This window comes from Thermobia domestica, unplaced genomic scaffold (assembly GCF_964235325.1).
Source record: "Thermobia domestica unplaced genomic scaffold, izTheDome1.hap1.1 HAP1_SCAFFOLD_860, whole genome shotgun sequence".
Lineage (NCBI taxonomy): Eukaryota > Metazoa > Arthropoda > Insecta > Zygentoma > Lepismatidae > Thermobia > Thermobia domestica.
In genome coordinates this window covers 23,713-35,568 of record NW_027656570.1, presented here as the reverse complement: position 1 = coordinate 35,568, position 11,856 = coordinate 23,713, and positions in this window count along the sequence as shown.

Here is an 11,856-nt window from a genome sequence, read left to right as displayed (position 1 = left end):
CGAAGCGAGCAAGAAAATTTTTAAGAAATCTGCGTATTTCATTGATAACCGACAGCAATATTGATCTAATAGGGCGCCAATACTTTCTGGGGGCGACTCGTATTTTACTCATGTCCAACACCACTTTTTCTTTCTCCTCGCTCGTTCGGCGCCCCTTTGCTATCAGCGCCCGGGGCGGGCGCCCCGCTGGCCCCCCATTAGCTACGGCTCTGGATAGAGTCAGTTTATTACTTGAGTCAAGATCCGATTAAACAAATAAATATAAACGAATCAAAAGTAGACAATGCCATACGCGTTGAAGGAGAAAAGTGTACGCTAATGACCAAAATTAGATATACAGAGGTTGTTCAGCCTACGTTTGGCCGATTTCGTTCCTTTCCCCTCCCGGGCAGAATGCACTCACACGACCTGGCTCGTGGCGTCCTGCAGTGTTGTGAAGTGGCTTCCTGAGAACGGAGTTGTTTTTCCGCGCGGACGACAATAACGCACAAAACAGGACCATTGTTGTGTGTGTTGTGTTAAATTTGTTCCCAAGTGTATGGGTTTCTGCTCTGTGACCAAAATGCCACCTAATTTAAACCGGTTTTGGGAAGGCTATGTTGCGGCTCTTTATGACGCCCATTTTAGTGTTTCTGTCATTAGAAAACAGTGCAAGAAGAATGGTTGCAACATCAATTTAACTGGAATAAAAATGTTACTAAAAGGTACAAGGGCAACGAAGCTCCACCATTTGGATCACCAACGAAGTTGCCTAGGAAGCGGGAATGCACCAAGGCCACCCCCACCATGCAGAGGAAACTTCACAAAAAATGGCAATGGAAGAAAATCCGCCAACACAAAGGTGTATGGCTAATCGTTTTGACGTGTCTTTGGGGACTGTGAGCCGGACATTACACCATCAACTCAAGCTGGAAAAAGTCATGAAAGCCGTCTTCTCACGGATGCCCACCAAAAGGAATGAAAGTGTAACACCCGGAAGCTGTACGAACGGCATCTGGCAAAACAAAGGTGGATTTACGTCGTAACGCTCGACGAAGCATGGATTTACCTTTCCGACTGCGGCAAACCGAAAGCCATCATGTACCGAGAGAAAGGCGCAAAGAACTTCAGAAGATGGGTCCGTGTCTGTAAAGAATCCTTCCCAAAAGGGTTCATGGTCGTTACTGGCTACTGTTACCGAGGTAAACTGAAGATTCGTAGGGTGGCGAAGAACTGTAAAATAAATTCGCAGTATTTTCAGGAGCAGATCATGCGGCCGATTTACGAGCATGAGATTCCAACAATGTAAGGAAATGATGCCAATCTGGTGCGCATTCACATGGACAAGCCCTCATCACATATCTCACGATCGTCCTTCGCATTCTACAGGGAGATGGAGAAGGCAAGTGGTATACAGGTGATACCTTTCAATAAGCTACCTGTTACATATCCAATCCAAGCCCTATGGACTATTGCGGATTTGGATTGCTGAAGCGGGCTTTGGGAAAACGGCGTGTGAAACTGTGGAAGGACTTTGGAAAGCTGTGCAAAGGGAATGGGACAAGATTCCCTTCCCAGTTCTCCAGAGAAACTTATTACAGTGGAAATTACGCTGTCGACCTATTGTTGGGAACCAAGGGAAACACATCGGGCACTTACGGACCTGGCGCCATGGATTCTTCTAAATTTTTAGGTAAGTCGAAATTGGCCAAATGTAGACTGAACAACCTCTGTAGAATATACGGTGTAGTATAATCCCTATTAAAGTCCTGGACATAACTATACTATTATATGTTCTACTACTACTACTAATAATAATAATAATAAACTTTCTTCCCATATATATAAACATATATAAACAATAAACTATACTTCGTTAAGAATCTTGATTACTTGAAACATTTATAAATAGATCTCTATTAACGAACTTATTCAAATGAAATACGTAAGTAGATCAATTTGAGAGGCCACTGTACTATCACAGTGGTCTAGTAACTTTTAATACATCCAAGTACCAAGATCATATTAAAACAAATGAGTTTCGTTTCACAGTGTAGACCTGCAGTAGATTTTCAAACTATGGGAAGTCGATACTCCAACTTTGAAGTAGTACATCTACAACTACGTTGCTAAAGATTTACAACATCTAAGATAAAACCTGTTCCTCGAACGCTGAATCCACACACACACACACACACACACACACACACACACATATATATATATATATATATATATATATATATATATATATATATATATATAGTCATTATTCCCTATGCCTTGCTGCTTTTGTTCTATGGCGATATAAAGGTTGAAACCGGAAACTGTTAATTGTAATCACAACCCACCCACATTATTCTTTATTTTTTCCAAATTATGCATTATTATGATGCATTGTTAATTTTAATCAATGTTTTACATTAATCGTGTATAATATATAATATTTACTTTGATCTATTTATTAATATTTTATGCAAGCAATTTCTTTCATATTTAATGAATTTTCTACTTAGTGCACTGTAAAGAGATATGCTTTATTCGAGTCAGATTTTTTCTATCACTTGTGTTCGCCTTAGAGCTGCACAAAAAAGGGAAAGCAAAGGATGTCACCAAAAAGTACAGAAAGTGCTCAAGTTCAAGAGGTAGACATATCAATATAGTATGTATTTCTTGTATACTTTTCATTGTTGGCGGGAAGTTTTCTTCTTTTCCTTTTTTCTTTTCTCAATATCAAAGGATTACACCGAAATGAAAATAACCTTTTCATTGTTGCATTGTTATGTGTTCAATGATTTTGCACTGGAAATATTGGTTTGAAAAAAATATTAATACAGTATGTTAAACTTGCAGTTAAACAGAATTTTCCAAGAATTGTGCTTTATATTTTAAATTATCCTTTATGCTTTATTTTCTAAAATTATGCTTTGTTATGCTTTTAAAATTAGGTCCTTCTGGACCCTTAGACAACCATAACCATGTTCAAGGCACCAACCATATCTGTAATTTGCTGTAATGCTTTTTTCATAGTGTTCGGTATAGTCATGGTGTATTGTCTTGAGCTACTGAATCGTTCGCAGAAAACAGCTTCACGCTGTCTGTTAGTGTTTTCGTTTTAAGACAATACAAGTTAAAATTGGAAATGACTAATTTGAACCACTTTCGGTTTGAAAATAAAATGAAATCTTTAAGTTTTACGTCACATGGTTCTGCCGGTTTGACTAAAGGAGACAGTGATGATGAGAAATGAATGAAATGGTGTAATGAAGAAAGTGGGAGGAAACGGGGGAAGCCCGAGAAAACCCTGAATAGAGAGTTAACGGAGGAGACGGAACTTGTTCTTGGGACGCTGAATCGATTGCAAGAAATTCTATCTCGATATCTTTATCATTTTCCTCTAATATCTATCGACAGACAGACAGACGGACAGACAAAGCTGTTATATAAGACTTCTAACACTTTTACATAGCATAATTTGGATGTCTAAAAACCGATGATTGGGGCGTTAAAAGGGTTTTGCGTTAATTGAGGTGATCGTATCACATTGCATTGTCCTGTAAAAATAAATAAATAAATAAATAAATATTAAAAAATCTGGGGGTGGCCAGTATTGCTTCTGTGGTTGTGGTGGGGTCCGGCCCACCGCTAGTTTCGTCTAAGTGCACATATCACTGATAAATTCAATGAAAATACGGGGATAACTTTTCACATTATTCCTGTCTTTATAGGTGCTGACATTTTATATTAGTATTTATTAACTATACTTCCCACAAGCTATTATAAAATCTTTTACACAGCTGAACTGTAAAATTTGCATACATCAAAATCTCAGTACTGATAATACTATTCAACTGACGGCAGAAAACAAAATCTGAAACGTTATCTTTACATTAAGAGCATATGTTCGGAAGGGAAACAAAGTGTCTCACTTCTGTTATTACTGATTCACAACACTCTAATAACACTGCTGAAAAGCAGTGATCTCTCAGGTAAAATGTTTGGCTAACATTTTTACGGGGAAAAATAATTTAAATACTTTCCATATAAAATCTTACTATCCCATAATATCTTGAACATTTAATACAAATAAAGTGAGGCTTAAAGTCACAAGTTATTTGCAACACACATAGCAATCATTTCTTAGGCCTGTACTAACGAACTCCCGCATTAATTTCTTATTATGATAAATTTTCAAGCCTTGAACAACTTGCATTTCACATTTCTTTCGCTCATCCCTAAGTGTTTCCAATATTCTCTCAAATTCTTTCCGTTTCTTTAGTCCTATCTTGAGAAAGTCCATAAGAAAATGTTATTCAATAATAGAGAAATTTAACTTCTACTTGTTCAAACCACATATTATTTCTTCTCTTCTGTACCCTTAGAAATTCCGAGAAAAATTTGTTACTCAACAATAGGACAATCATTTACTCGTGGTTATTGAAACCATATATTATTTTTCTCTTGTCCCTGCTGTCTACGTTATTTGGAGTCCACCCTTAGAAATTCCGAGAAAAAAGTGTTATTCAACAATAGAGAAATCATTTCCTCCTGATTGTTGAAACCACATATTATTTCCTCTCTTTCCTCCCGTCTATGTTATTAGTATTCCATCCTGAGAAATACCAAACAAGATTCGATAGTCAACAATGAAAAGATCATTGATTTCTGATTGTTGAAATCATATTATTTCCTCTCTTTTTTCCCGTCTGTGTAATTAATATTCCATCCTGAGAAATTCCCTACAAAATTTGTTATTCAAAAACAGAAAAATCATTAACTTCTGATTTTTGAAATCACACTTTATTTCCTCTCTTTCCTTCCGTCCATGTTATTAGTATCCCGCCCTTGTTAGAAATTCCGAGATAAATTTGTTACTCAATAATAGAGAAAATTATTTACTCCTGATTATTGAAATCACATGTTTTCCTCTACCTCCCGTCTATGTTATTAGTATTCCTTATTCCACCTTAGAAATTCCGAGAAAAATTTGTTACTCAGCAAGAGAGAAATCACTTACTCCTGATTGTTGAGACTACATGTTTTTCTTTCTTCCCTCTCGTCTACGTTATTAGTATTCTACCCTTAGAAGATCCGAGAAAAAATTGTTACTGAACAATAGAGACATTATTTACTTCTGGTTGTTGAAACCACATATTATTTCCTCTCTTTCCTCCCGTTTGTGTTATTGGTATTCCATCCTGAGAAATTGACCAAACGAAATTTGATACTCAACAACAGAGAAATTATTTTAACTCCTCCTTGTTCAAACCACATATTATTTCCTTTCTTCTTGTTCTATCTATGGTATTACTATGCTTGTTATATATATTTTGTTAATACTTTATTTCATAAGCTTCCTCCTCAATAATGATCTCAATCTTCTCGAAGATTATTTTGTGCATATCTCACTATTGTGTATGTTTCCATCAGTCACTGTAACAATGCGTGAATTCATTCTTAACTAGTAGGACTCATTTGTATTCGTGGTCACTGGCAGCTTAAAACATTTCAATTCTTAGACTATACATTCATTCCTTGTTTCACCTTTTCTCTTAGTATTTCTGCCCTGAAAGAAGGTGAGGTCATATTAGATATTGTTAGTTTCGAAACTAGCTTTAAAATAAAAAGGTATTTTTATAAGGGTTGGAGAAACAACTTAAAGTCATCATAATTAATAATAGGCAATCAAGGACTATATACTATTACACTTAATGTTATGTGTCTAATGCTCAATATGCAATATTTAATTGAACTGTTCCATCAAGCATTTGTTTGTAACATGTTAGTTAAACATAAATTATTGAGTTTAGAGCAAAATAGTGGAATACTCGAAAATTTCTAACTCTTTCTCAAAAGAGCTTCCAGAATTTGATTGGTTTCAGTTTTGATAAATGCCGTACCAAGAAAAAATTAAGCCAGGTAGTTCCGCAGGTAGGGATCACCAAGGGACTCAGCCTCCTGTACGACTATGTTCAGCTCCCCCAATACTTTCAGTTGTTTGTTGACATGTACGCATGAATGTAAGCTAAACCCAACCCTCTCCTGAAAACGATATCGGTGTTCTGTTCTGGTTACAGGTCTGCAGTGAGTCCCTTGGTGATGGAATTGTTTTACGATTACTTTGAAAATTTCTTAAAGTGACATTTATTCAATATGAAGTTCAGAATTTCGGTTAGAATTTGATTCTAGGTAGGGCACATGTGAATCGCAGAAGGTATGGATTTTGAAAAATGCGCAGAACACTGAGGATCAAAATTTAGCTCTTGAATCTATTGGATTATGAAAATGAACTCTGTAAGGTGAATGAAATAAGTCGAGTATTTGAATAAGGAAAAAGTCTGCCTTGCCAATGTAGAAAGAACCGAATCGCTATTCTACAAAGAAAATAATTCAACTACCAAAGGTTTAGCTGCACAGATATTGAAGCGGAGAGGAGTAAAAGCAGAGCTGAGTTACTGAGGGCGTGAAGAGTTGTGTGGTGGAAGTTTCCTATATATACATATATATAAAGAAGCGCTGCCACCTACGGTGAATGATTGTAACGACTTTACGTTGCCTCGCAACCAAACCTGCAGCCTCTAATTTGCCGACAGCAGATAATTAGATCTGGTTCGATGAGTGATCTGGTCATGGCTGTGTGTATATATGTGGCTGTGTGTGTAAAATAAGAACTGCGCATCCCTTCTTCGCTCTATCCGCCTTTTCCTATCTTTTAGTATATATAGGTGTATAGGTCTTTGCGTTATCCTCGTGGAAACTTATCTCCTAACTAGAAAGAGACTTAGAAGAAATATAAACTCCAATTATATTTTACGCATGATATATTGCGGAGTGACATAAGTTTATATTTTATACGTTACATAACTTTATATGTAGTTTCATGTTAAGAAATTTTTTCATCCTCTTCTGAGAAGTATCCATTTATAATCCGTTTATAATATGTTCTGTTAGTGGGTAGGATACATTATTGTAATACAGTACATATTTTGGTTTGAAGTAAAACAACAAAAATTCAAGGAAGATTCATAACTATTCTACTTTAATTGTGTCCATGGATGTGGGGTCAGTTAAATGTTTTACAGCAAGATTTGGCTAGTATTTCACAACATTTACAAATATGGGATCCATCTCGAAGAATACTCAATTTCACTGATCCAAAGGTTATAAAAAGAAATTTACTACTCTAATTAATCATATTCCACAATTAGAAAGGAAATATCTTTATATTCATGTTGTAAATATAGTTCTTTGTCTTTCCTTTCCTTTATGTATCCTAGGTACAGTTTATCTAAGTCGTAAATCTGAAACGTCATCAAGGCCTTTTCTTCAACTAGCTTCCACTTGAACAAAAAAGAGTATAATGTTATTTTAATCACTTAATACGAGATCAGAAACTTGCTTTGACTAAATTATTTAGAATTAACTAGCATCAATCACCAGTGTTACTGGGTTAAAATAAGAAAAAAAAAATAGTAATATGTTCCGTTAGTCAGACATGTTTTACTATTACTGAAGCCCTCTTAAATCGATAGAAACAAAGAAAATATAACGAAAAATCAGAAAATAACAAGGAAACTATATAAATAAAAAATAAAATATTACTATTGTGGACTGAATTTAGATTTGAACGGCATCTGAAGTGTCACTGTTCATCTCAGCAACCGGACCCGAAAATTATGGATTTGGGACTGACTAATATAAGTCATTTTCAATTATATATATATATATATATAACAGTTATATATATATATATATATATATATATATATATATATATATATATATATATATATATTTATATATCAGTTTCACTCTCCCCTAAGTTGCAATATCAAAGTGAAATGATAAAAAGAATCCCAGGCTCGAACCTCATCCAAGTTGAAAATTTGATCGAGATAGGTCGGGTGGTTCGAGTTCAAGAGTCACAAACATAGTCACTTCCATTATATATATGTTGGCTGACCAAGACAGGCCATGTCCTATATATATTCAGGTGAAATAACAAAAACAACACTTTTATATGGGAGTATACAAAATATTTGAGCGCGGTGGCTCAGTGGTAGAGCGTTCACCTCCGGTGCTTGGGGTTCCTGGTTCGACCTCAGCTTGCGCCGTGTGGACTTTGTGGTGGACAAACACCGTGCTCGTGGGTTTTCTCGGGGTTCTCCCGTTTCCTCCCACTTTTTTCATTCCACCATTTCACTCATTTCTCATTATCACCGTCTCCTTTAGCCTAACCGGCATAACCGTGGGAGATTAAACTTAAAGATTTCATTTCATTTTTTACAAAATATTTGAAAGAAGAATAATCTACAATGTCTCGGTCTGATATTGTTCCCTATACTCTTAAGTAGCATAATGCAATTGCAGATTATAAATTATATATTATATATGATGGATATCTCAATTTTAATTTTGCTTTAGGAATATGTTCCTATTAGAGGGGAAATTATCAATACCTTATTATAAAACGTATATTTAATAATTTTATTTTGATTTTCTTTTCAGACTTTCTTTGGCAAAGAGTTGCAAGGAGTAGGCATATGTGTTGTTAGTTTGGCCGACGATGTACAAGAATATATGAGAGGACTGTTTATCGTGATGTAAGTTAACCATAATGTTAATCTGTTTTAAACTTTGCATTTTTTAAAAACGAATTAGTGTCTTATCGATTAAATAATCAAAATTAACATTTTGACCTTAAACAACCTTAAATCACATAAGAGTATAAAACATTGAAAAATAAATACTTAAACAATTGTTTTAATTTTGTTAAAAAAAATCAGGTAGTGGTTGAGTTGAGTTCCCTTATTCGTATTCATAATCGCATAGACATTTATGGTGTTAATTTGAAAATGGCTTAGTTTTAATTGAATTTACAGTGTTAACATGAAAATTAAATAAAGTTTGTACGATGCTCACTGTGTAAGTGTGAAATGACACAGACTGTATGCTATTTACAGCGTTAATATGAAAAAAAAGTATCAGTGTCACGTGTACACAACGATGGAGTTTGGTTTGCACAGTGTGAAATATTATCAATTAATATTGAACCTTCAATTGATAGGTAGTTTTTACACCAGTTTCGGTTTTAGTAGAGAGATTAGAGTTTACATGGAATATATTCTTGGAAAGTAAACTGTCTGCAGAAAACGATTTTCGTCATCCGTTACCGTCTTCAATCTATAACGATGAATGCTAAAATCCGAAGTTGATTTGTACCGCTTCCGGTTTTAGTTGAGGGAGTTGATGGAAGATGGAAAATATTCTTAGGATTTTTCATTGGTTATAGTAAAATGCTTCTCGCTATGTATTGTGGTTTATGTATTCTATGGCGATCAACTTTGAAACCAGAAGTGATTGATTTCTTTCACTTTTGCTTTGAGTATGGATTTAAAAGAGAAAATAGTACCTATTCTTAAACACTAAATTGATTCCCAAAATCTGCTCGCTATGTTCTATCGTTTCAGCTGCATGTCTCAACATTGAAACAGGAAGTTGTAGAGGATTTCTACTACTTCCGGTTTCAGCAAAGAATTAAAGATAGAGATGAAAGTTTTCTTGGGACACTTAATTGATTGCAAAAAAAAAAAAAAAAAAAAAATCCATTATCTAATATCGTATTTGCTCCATAGTGGTCAAGATCAAAACCGAAATTGGTTTATTTCTATCACTTCAGATTTGAATATAACTTCCAAAGATGAACTCGTTTGTCGAAATTTGGTGGTGATCTATCAAATAGTTCTTGAGTTTTTTGTCTTCCAGAGGGGCGGATACGAACAAGGTAAATGTCTAAAAGAATTTTATGCACACTATTTACAGTGACAGAAAGATTGCACCCTATGCATAAAATTACTATAAAAATGACTCAAATGTGACTAATTGGGATGGGCACGAGTCTAGCTAAAACTCGACTCGACTTGAAACTCGACGCGAATTCGAGTCGAGTTTCGAGTCAGGTCCAAGTTATTTTTTTCTCTTCGAGTTTCGAGCTGAGTAACTGTTTCGAGGTCGAGTTTGGAGTCGAGTCGAGTTTGATAAACGGATCGCTCGTTTAGCTCGTTTTAACTCGTTTTGAAATCATGTCCTATTTTAACTGTAAAGCGAGAGCCATGAGAATTGTAAGCAGTAATATGGAATACTTTTAGTGTTACTCACGAGTAGTGCTCTCAAACGGGTCGGGTTGACCCGACCCGACCCGTGACCCGACCCGACCCGAGTCGGGTCGGGTCAGATCGGCTCGGGTTACGGGTCGGGTCGGGTCAGGTCAACTCGGGTCGGGTTATCGGGTCGGGTCAGTCGGGTCAGCTCGGGTCGGGTTGCCGGGTCAGGCTACTCGGGTCGGGTTATCGGGTCGGGTCAGTCGGGTCAGCTCGGGTCGGGTTGTCGGGTCGGGTTATTCGGGTCGGGTTGTCGGGTCGGGTCAATCGGGTCAGCTCGGGTCGGGTTGTCGGGTCGGGTTATTCGGGTCGGGTTGTCGGGTCGGGTCAATCGGGTCAGCTCGGGTCGGGTTATTCGGGTCGGGTCGGGTTATCGGGTCGGGTTATCGGGTCGGGTTGTCGGGTCGGGTTATCGGGTCGGGTTATCGGGTCGGGTTGTCGGGTCGGGTTAGTCGGGTCAGTTCACTTTGGTCAACTAAGTTTAGGTTGAGTTTAAACTCGGCTGGAGTCGAAAGCTGCTGTTTTTCACTAGCTGCCTAATTAAAAATAGCAATTTTCAATTGATTTTATAGAAACCATAAATCTATTTTGAACACTTGCAGCTAGTGTTTTTATGATAAATGCTTATTTTTCTACTTGTGTGTACTTTAATTTTTAAATGTGGAAGATTGATTTTACCAATCGACTGTAATATTAATATCTACGCCAATATGGAGTCTGGATTTAGAAGAAAACTAGAAGTTGTTTAAGCAACGCCAAAAGAGATATTGGATATGGACGACCAAGCCCAAGCAGGGCCGCGGTGGCTCAGTGGTAGAGAATTCATCTCTGGTGCATGGTGTCCAGTAGCGTAGCTAGAGTTTTTTTCAGGGGGGGGGGAAATGAAGGGCCCAAGAGGATTTTGAGGGGGACATCTCCAATATATATATATATATATATATATATATATATGTGTGTGTGTGTGTGTGTGTATTCAAGGTGAATGTTTCCATCTTTATTGTTCATGATTTTACTCTTTGGAAAACAGTGAAAATATAAGAATTTAGTACCTCAAACAACTAGGATTCATTAATGCAATTGATTTCTAATATAAGTAAATAGTTATTTAATCATGGCGTTTAAAATATGTGTAGCTGGTTGACTTAAGTGGAAGCAAATACACTTTTACAGGTAAAGAAAATAACTTATAGGTTCATGCCTCTACTTGAAGAGGATCTTTCTATTCGTGTGGGCAGCAGCAAACATATCCACAACTTGTTAAAGATCTAACGATTTATCAATTTTCTTCTCAAAATAAAGTAACACTAAGTTTTTCAACCTATCATGAGTCATTGAATTGCGTATACAAGTCTTTAATCTTTTCAAAGAAGAAAATGACCTTTCACATGTAGCACTAGAAACTGATATAATCACAGAGATGATACCTAGCTTGTAGGTTTCTAGGAATGCGTTTTTGTAGACACAAAGAAGATCAACGAAATTCGTTAAGGAATCAGCTTTCGTTTTCTTCTCGTCTTCATACAACTTAATTGTTAGAGCAACCCACATTATGCTTTATTTCTTGTTTAATTATGCTTTTTTTTTTAAATTATGCTTTATTGTTAATTTCAATGATTATTTTACATTAATCGTGTATAATGTATATTTATTATACATTAAATATTCTAAATATGTTAATCTATTTATTCATATTTTTTTGCAACTAGTTTCTCTCATA